Source organism: Coregonus clupeaformis, chromosome 12 (genome assembly GCF_020615455.1).
Source record: "Coregonus clupeaformis isolate EN_2021a chromosome 12, ASM2061545v1, whole genome shotgun sequence".
Lineage (NCBI taxonomy): Eukaryota > Metazoa > Chordata > Actinopteri > Salmoniformes > Salmonidae > Coregonus > Coregonus clupeaformis.
This window is the reverse complement of record NC_059203.1, coordinates 50,162,532-50,171,765: the sequence shown is the minus strand read 5'-3', so window position 1 is coordinate 50,171,765 and position 9,234 is coordinate 50,162,532. Positions and strand designations below refer to the sequence as shown.

Genomic DNA, 9,234 nt, shown 5'->3' with positions numbered 1-9,234 from the left:
CCTGTGCTCTTCACAGATGAAAGCAGGTTCACATTGAGCACATGTGACAGACGTGACAGTCTGGAGACGCTGTGGAGAACGTTCTGCTGCCTGCAACATCCTCCAGTATGACCGGTTTGGCGGTGGGTCAGTCATGGTGTGGGGTGGCATTTCTTTGGGGGGCCGCACAGCCCTCCATGTGCTCGCCAGAGGTAGCCTGACTGCCATTAGGTACCGAGATGAGATCCTCAGACCCCTTGTGAGACCAAATGCTGGTGCGGTTGGCCCTGGGTTCCTCCTAATGCAAGACAATGCTAGACCTCATGTGGCTGGAGTGTGTCAGCAGTTCCTGCAAGAGGAAGGCATTGATGCTATGGACTGGCCCGCCCGTTCCCCAGACCTGAATCCAATTGAGCACATCTGGGACATCATGTCTCGCTCCATCCACCAACGCCACGTTGCACCACAGACTGTCCAGGAGTTGGCTGATGCTTTAGTCCAGGTCTGGGAGGAGATCCCTCAGGAGACCATCCGCCACCTCATCAGGAGCATGCCCAGGCATTGTAGGGAGGTCATACAGGCAAGTGGAGGCCACACACACTACTGAACCTCATTTTGACTTGTTTTAAGGACATTACATCAAAGTTGGATCAGCCTGAAGTGTGGTTTTCCACTTTACTTTTGAGGGTGACTCCAAATCCAGACCTCCATGGGTTGATACATTTGATTTCCATTGATCATTTTTGTGTGATTTTGTTGTCAGCACATTCAACTATGTAAAGAAAAAAGTATTTAATAAGATTATTTCATTCATTCAGATCTAGGATGTGTTATTTTAGTGTTCCCTTTATTATATCGATTGACTATGACTTTTCAGATCACCCAGTAGTGCTATCTGCAGGGTCAGCTCCATGCAAATATTGCAATCCTTCAGCCATTCCTGGACCTGTGTCCAAAAACAAGCTACAAATGGACAGTACCAAAACATATCATCTAATGATTCTGTCTCTTCACAGCCAAATTTGCAGAGCTGGGAAGATTGTATCCCCCATACAAATAACATTCTATTGGTAGCAAGAATTTAATATAATAATTTAAATTGAAAAATTCTGAGTTTTGAATCCGGCGTCGTTTTGCGTATCAGTTCATAAACACTATGCCATGGAATCGGTACGTCAAAAATCTCTTCCCAACTATTTTGCAATCTATATGGGACGGCTGTCAATCTTTTGGTCCTTAAATGAAACTGGTAAACTTTTTTATTTATCACAATTTTCTTTAACCAATTATGTTCTTTAATGCAAGGCCGACAGACAAGTTCCTTACTTTTTCCTCCTTCCACTTTCCTCTTCCATTTTTGCGGTAATGCTGCAATTATTTGGTTGTACTTTTGGGTAGAGCAGACATTTCCATACGTTTTTGTTAGCTGCATGTGCGACATAACTCCACCATTCCTTCCGATAATATCATTTACGAAGATTATACTGTACCTTTTTTACATTTTCTCAATCTATAAATATTTAGCCCACTACATCAACAGCCAGGGTTTCATTAATACGTCTATAGCCACAATACTTTTTTATTGCACATTTAGGCCTAATTAAACTGATGCATTTGGCGATGTTCAACTTCAATTCACTGGCACAAAACGTATAAATATAGTATTCAATATGAAAGTTGATTAATGCAGCCATTCATATGAAATAATGTATATGTGCAGCACTATGTTTTAAACATCAATTGATCAAATCAGTTCTATGTTTTCTTGCTCAAACTGTGAGCAGTACCTGTCAAACTACCTGGAAAACATAGGGATGTAGACACACACGGGACTAGTATTATCAGAGGACCTTGGAGTATGCAGAAAAACAGTAGGTTATTCTGGCTGGAAGTGTTACTCTCCTTCCACGTAAAAATGACTGCCATGTCAGATTCACACGGGACTAAAATGATGGATGTGGTGTTTTGTTCTCCTGCACCTATTTACATTACCCAGTACAACTAATCCCGTCTGAATAGATCTTAGTGAACTTTTACATCCATTTCATGCATTTTACTGGAAGTGAAACTTTAAGCATGGAAGCTGCATCATACTGTAACTGCTTTACTCCTATAAAATATTATGATTTACGACAAGAACATACAGTATAAACATCTTATTTCTTTTGACAGAGCAACATCAGGAAGCCCTTCAATGTTTCAAACAAGAACAAGGATCCCTGTTAGAATGTCTACAAAGTGCAGAACAGCTCAATAAAGACTGCGAGGTTAGCATGTTGTTTTTTACTCCAATATGCTGATGAAAAGAATATTCAAAACACAGGTTATCTAATTCATCATGCCTATTCCAAGGGGGCATATGTTGATCATTTTACATTCTATAATATTATTTAGCTTTATGTAGCTACATAATGAGACAATGGAAAACATACATTGTTACTTTCAATATCTCTTTAGGAAAGCAGAAAAGCTATTGCGACAGCATTAGAGCTCAACAAATAGGAGAATGCAAAGGTCATTGCCAAGAAAGACTCAAGCTTGGAAGAGCTCAACAAAATAAAAGATCAACAAGCAAACTAGTAGAGATTCAGGCCACAGCCCAGGAATTTCAAACATTAACAGTTGAGATACATAGGTGGGAAATTTAGAAAGTTACTATTTTCATGTTTGGTGATCCCAAATAGTCAGATTGGTAATACACATTCTTATATTACTTTGAATTTTAACTTGCTTACCAGGGCAACATATATTGAACTGAAGCTTACTTCAGTCAAAGAGGAACTTGACAAGAAAAACATTGAATTAGGAAAAGTATTGCTTGGCTTCGCCTCGTACCTACGACCGTGGCACAGCCATGCTAAAAAAAGTATTCACACGCTCTTGTGTAAAATTGCTTTATTTTTCAAACATTTACATGTATTTTTAGCTTGTATGCAACCAGAGATTACATATCAGTTTTGATTTCTAGGAGAGATCAAAGAGAAAGAAAATGAAGACAGCCAGCTACAAATCCTTGAAGATGAACTGGTAAAGATTATATGTAAAGATTATATTTAAATAATGCTGAATGTGAAAAAGAATCTAACGACAGACATTGCACAGCATGAGTGAGTCCTTTGATGTTCAACTATCACTTACAGTGGGGAAAAAAAGTATTTAGTCAGCCACCAATTGTGCAAGTTCTCCCACTTAAAAAGATGAGAGAGGCCTGTAATTTTCATCATAGGTACACGTCAACTATGACAGACAAATTGAGAAGAATAAAATCCAGAAAATCACATTGTAGGATTTTTAATGAATTTATTTGCAAATTATGGTGGAAAATAAGTATTTGGTCACCTACAAACAAGCAAGATTTCTGGCTCTCACAGACCTGTAACTTCTTCTTTAAGAGGCGCCTCTGTCCTCCATTCGTTACCTGTATTAATGGCACCTGTTTGAACTTGTTATCAGTATAAAAGACACCTGTCCACAACCTCAAACAGTCACACTCCAAACTCCACTATGGCCAAGACCAAAGAGCTGTCAAAGGACACCAGAAACAAAATTGTAGACCTGCACCAGGCTGGGAAGACTGAATCTGCAATAGGTAAGCAGCTTGGTTTGAAGAAATCAACTGTGGGAGCAATTATTAGGAAATGGAAGTCATACAAGACCACTGATAATCTCCCTCGATCTGGGGCTCCACGCAAGATCTCACCCCGTGGGGTCAAAATGATCACAAGAACGGTGAGCAAAAATCCCAGAACCACACAGAAGGACCTAGTGAATGACCTGCAGAGAGCTGGGACCAAAGTAACAAAGCCTACCTTCAGTAACACACTACGCCGCCAGGGACTCAAATCATGCAGTGCCAGACGTGTCCCCCTGCTTAAGCCAGTACATGTCCAGGCCCGTCTGAAGTTTGCTAGAGTGCATTTGGATGATCCAGAAGAGGATTGGGAGAATGTCATATGGTCAGATGAAACCAAAATAGAACTTTTTGGTAAAAACTCAACTCGTCGTGTTTGGAGGACAAAGAATGCTGAGTTGCATCCAAAGAACACCATACCTACTGTGAAGCATGGGGTTGGAAACATCATGCTTTGGGGCTGTTTTTCTGCAAAGGGACCAGGACGACTGATCCGTGTAAAGGAAAGAATGAATGGGCCCATGTATCGTGAGATTTTGAGTGAAAACCTCCTTCCATCAGCAAGGGCATTGAAGATGAAACGTGGCTGGGTCTTTCCGCATGACAATGATCCCAAACACACCGCCCAGGCAACGAAGGAGTGGCTTCGTAAGAAGCATTTCAAGGTCCTGGAGTGGCCTAGCCAGTCATCAGATCTCAACCCCATAGAAAATCTTTGGAGGGAGTTGAAAGTCCGTGTTGCCCAGCGACAGCCCCAAAACATCACTGCTCTAGAGGAGATATGCATGGAGGAATGGGCCAAAATACCAGCAACAGTGTGTGAAAACCTTGTGAAGACTTACAGAAAACGTTTGACCTGTGTCATTGCCAACAAAGGGTATATAACAAAGTATTGAGAAACTTTTGTTATTGACCAAATACTTATTTTCCACCATAATTTGCAAATAAATTCATAAAAAATCCTACAATGTGATTTTCTGGATTTTTTTTCTTCTCAATTTGTCTGTCATAGTTGACGTGTACCTATGATGAAAATTACAGGCCTCTCTCATCTTTTTAAGTGGGAGAACTTGCACAATTGGTGGCTGACTAAATACTTTTTTTCCCCACTGTAATTAGAGCAGTAAAAATATATGTTTTGTCATACCCGTAGTATTGGCTGTCAGCCAATCAGAATCCAGGGCTTGAACCACCCAGTTTATGGATGTGTTTGTAAATTCAATCTGGAGTGCCAGAGTGCATTCGTAAATTCAGAACGTTGTCAGATTGACCGTTCGTAACTTCAGAGCGTTTATCTCTCGGAGCATTCAGAGTGCACACTGGATGGCCGAGTAGTTGGGTTGATCCGAGCGTTCTGACCTCACAATGGCAGTCAAGCACCCAAGCTAACTGACTAATGTTGGCTAGCTTGCTAGCTCCTTCCAGACACAAATGAGAGAACACCTCACTCTGACCATTTTACTCACCCTAGCAGAGCTGGTTAGGCTGTTTTCATATTATCCAGAGCGTTAGTGACTGTAACTGTGCTGCTGGCAACAATTTAATTACGTTTGGTAGCTAGCTAACATACCGGTACATACTGCTGTAATGATATGCTATGTGGTTCGTAAGGATAGCGTAGCTAACAAATTGTCAGCCAACATAACGTGTAACTTATTTGAAAAGTCATTACTTTATTACATTGCTCAACATTTTCTTAACATTTGTCATAATTAGTTAAAGCAATGAATTTGTATCTGCTCTCGTCGGACTTCGGCTGCATATTTTCCTAAATTTTCTTCAAATCTGAAAATGTTGTGAAGCCACGCCCATTATCGGAAGAATTGCATTATGGGCCCTAAAAGCACGGAAATAGTGTTCACTGCTTGTATAATTCGTATTTTGGTGAATGTAGTACGACACTTTTGGCATACTCACCCCAAAAAATAAAAATAAACATATTGTTTGGTTAGCTAAACTAGCAAGTATGTTTGTTTGGTTACCAAGGCAACTACTGACTCTATCTTCTAGTAAACTTGCTAGCTCCTTCAGAGGATGTTGAACACATTTCTAGCGGCAAATGCAAAGTTGAAGAGCAAGGTCAGTTGAAGAGCAAGGTCAAGATACTGAAAATCTGCAGAAGAAACTTGAAGAAAGTGTAAGTAAATCAACTGTCTTAAACATGATGTCAGTCTAAAACAGTTTTTCAGAAAAAGTATATGACCATGTAAATTTACATTTTAGTCATTTAGCAGACGCTCTTATCCAGAGCGACTTACAGTTAGTGAGTGAATACATTTTTATTTTCATACATAAATGTATATTCACACTGAGTGATGTGTGATAGTAAATCAAGTTGACTATTTTCTGTTTTACTTTATTTTTATAGTGTGGAGATCTGCAGGCCGAGCTCTCAAAAAAAGAGAAACAAATTAAAGCAGTGGCGACAAAGGTGATTATGAAATTCATGCTTCTACACTTGGGTTATTTTGTCTTTAATTATCTTATCGAATACTTTGCTTTTTCTCTCTAGCTGTCCAACCTGAAGATACAATTTGAGAGTAAAACTAAAGTCCAGGACGAATACCAAAAATAACTTTGTGTTGACTCAAAACTGAATGATAAAATGAAAAATGAATGATACAGTAAATTAAAACTTTCAGCATTCTATAACTTGTGTTTTTCATTTACTTGTTTGTTCTCATAACAAAACTTTGAAGAAAAAATGGCAATTTAGACAAAATCCAGTCAACTTGGAAATGAAGCTAGGTTTTTCATTCCTTATAGATAAACAAATTGAAAGAGGAGTCAGACAATCTTCAGCAGTCAAATGAAGAGGAATGTAAAAGATTGCTTCATCTGAGGCTGAGCTTCAGAAAAAAGGTGTTTAATGGAAGTTAATAATATAATCCATTTTCAGTTTCTGGTAGCAGAATATTTACTACATACCTTGATCCCTGCAGGTACAAAAGCTACAGCTTACAGCTACAAAGGCTGTCAAGAGTAAGGAAGATGCTGAAATCAAATGTCAGAACAAGTTAGCAGATATGGTTGCCTTGATGGAAAAGCACAAGTTAAATATCCACAGATTACACCAACACCGCTGCCATCTTGCTTGTTGTATGAAATGTTCTTCATGTGTGTTTGTTAACATTTCGTTTTCAGTTGGTATCAGTACCAGTATGAAAAATGATGACAAAATGACAAAATGGTTGAAGAGAAAGATTCAGAGCTTGATGAGAAGAAGATGAAAGACATGGAGGCAACTGCTAATATAATATCACTGGTATGATACATGATAGTATACAAATAAAAATGTGATTGTATTAACTGTGAGTATTTAAGTAGACTGTTATAGCTTCTGCTTCTTGGATATTTTCCTGATTTTTACTCAGGAATTGGAGCTATCACAGCAGAGCATCAAGAATGGCCGTTTGAAGGAACAACTATAGAAATAAATGAAGGAGAGGGTAAGTGTGTCATGTCCCATGCCATGCTGACAAAGCTGTGGCAGGTGACAAATGTTGTCTGTTTACTCAGTCACGATGTCATGTTGGGTTGTAGGAAAGCTTACTACAAGAGATTACAGACCTGAAAAAATAGATGACATCTCAGAAAATGAGCAGGCAACTGGAGTCACAGGGTAAACAGGTACAGTTGAAGTCGGAAGTTTACATACACTTAGGTTGGAGTCATTAAAACTTGTTTTTTCAACCACTCCACAAATGTCTTGTTAACAAACTATAGTTTTGGCAAGTCGGTTAGGACATCTACTTTGTGCATGACACAAGTAATTTACCAACAATTGTTTACAGACAGATTATTTCACTTATAATTCACTGTATCACAATTCCAGTGGGTCAGAAGTCTACATACACTAATTTGACTGTGCCTTTAAACAGCTTGGAAAATTCCAGAAAATGATGTCATGGCTTTAGAAGCTTCTGATAGACCTCCACAAGTTTGGTTCATCCTTGGGAGCAATTTCCAAACGCCTGAAGGTACCACATTCATCTGTACAAACAATAGTACGCAAGTATAAACACCATGGGACCCCGCAGCTGTCATACCGCTCAGGACGGAGACATGTTCTGTCTCCTGGATATTTAACGAACTTTGGTTCGAAAAGTGCAAATCAATCCCAGAACAACAGCAAAGGACCTTGTGAAGATGCTGGAGAAAACAGGTACAAAAGTATCTACAGTGGGGAGAACAAGTATTTGATACACTGCCGATTTTGCAGGTTTTCCTACTTACAAAGCATGTAGAGGTCTGCAATTTTTATCATTGGTACACTTCAACTGTGAGAGACAAAAATCCAGAAAATCAAATTGTATGATTTTTAAGTAATTAATTTGCATTTTATTGCATGACATAAGTATTTGATCACCTACCAACCAGTAAGAATTCCGGCTCTCACAGAACTGTTCGTTTTTCTTTAAGAAGCCCTCCTGTTCTCCACTCATTACCTGTATTAACTGCACCTGTTTGAACTCGTTACCTGTATAAAAGACACCTGTCCACACACTCAATCAAACAGACTCCAACCTCTCCACAATGGCCAAGACCAGAGAGCTGTGTAAGGACATCAGGGATAAAATTGTAGACCTGCACAAGGCTGGGATGGGCTACAGGACAATAGGCAAGCAGCTTGGTGAGAAGGCAACAACTGTTGGCGCAATTATTAGAAAATGGATGAAGTTCAAGATGACGGTCAATCACCCTCGGTCTGGGGCTCCATGCAAGATCTCACCTCGTGGGGCATCAATGATCATGAGGAAGGTGAGGGATCAGCCCAGAACTACACGGCAGGACCTGGTCAATGACCTGAAGAGAGCTGGGACCACAGTCTCAAAGAAAACCATTAGTAACACACTACGCCGTCATGGATTAAAATCCTGCAGCGCATGCAAGGTCCCCCTGCTCAAGCCAGCGCATGTCCAGGCCCGTCTGAAGTTGTCTCCCGAGTGGCGCAGTGGTCTAAGGCGCTGCATCGCAGTGCTAGCTGTGCCACTAGAGATCCTGGTTCGAATCCAGGCTCTGTCGTAGCCGGCCGCGACCGGGAGACCCATGGGGCGGCGCACAATTGGCCCAGCGTCGTCCAGGGTAGGGGAGGGAATGGCCGGCAGGGATGTAGCTCAGTTGGTAGAGCATGGCGTTTGCAACGTCAGGGTTGTGGGTTTGATTCCCAAGGGGGGCCAGTATGAAAAATAAAACTAACTGTTAGTCGCTCTGGATAAGAGTGTCTGCTAAATGACTAAAATGTAAATGTAAGTTTGCCAATGACCATCTGGATGATCCAGAGGAGGAATGGGAGAAGGTCATGTGGTCTGATGAGACAAAAATAGAGCTTTTTGGTCTAAACTCCACTCGCCGTGTTTGGAGGAAGAAGAAGGATGAGTACAACCCCAAGAACACCATCCCAACCTTGAAGCATAGAGGTGGAAACATCATTCTTTGAGGATGCTTTTCTGCAAAGGGGACAGGACGACTGCACCGTATTGAGGGGAGGATGGATGGGGCCATGTATTGCGAGATCTTGGCCAACAACCTCCTTCCCTCAGTAAGAGCATTGAAGATGGGTCGTGGCTGGGTCTTCCAGCATGACAACGACCCGAAACACACAGCCAGGGCAACTAAGGAGT

The 9,234-nt window shown here is 40.7% G+C and overlaps 1 long non-coding RNA gene across 1 annotated transcript; it reads left to right on the top strand.

Moving 5' to 3' along the window:
- Window positions 1-5,650: 5,650 nt before the first annotated feature.
- Window positions 5,651-6,867, top strand: LOC121578745. The gene is made up of 4 exons (XR_006002826.1): window positions 5,651-5,747; window positions 5,979-6,041; window positions 6,377-6,472; window positions 6,755-6,867. It is a non-coding gene; the product is annotated as an uncharacterized LOC121578745 (long non-coding RNA).
- The last annotated feature ends 2,367 nt before the right edge of the window (window positions 6,868-9,234 follow it).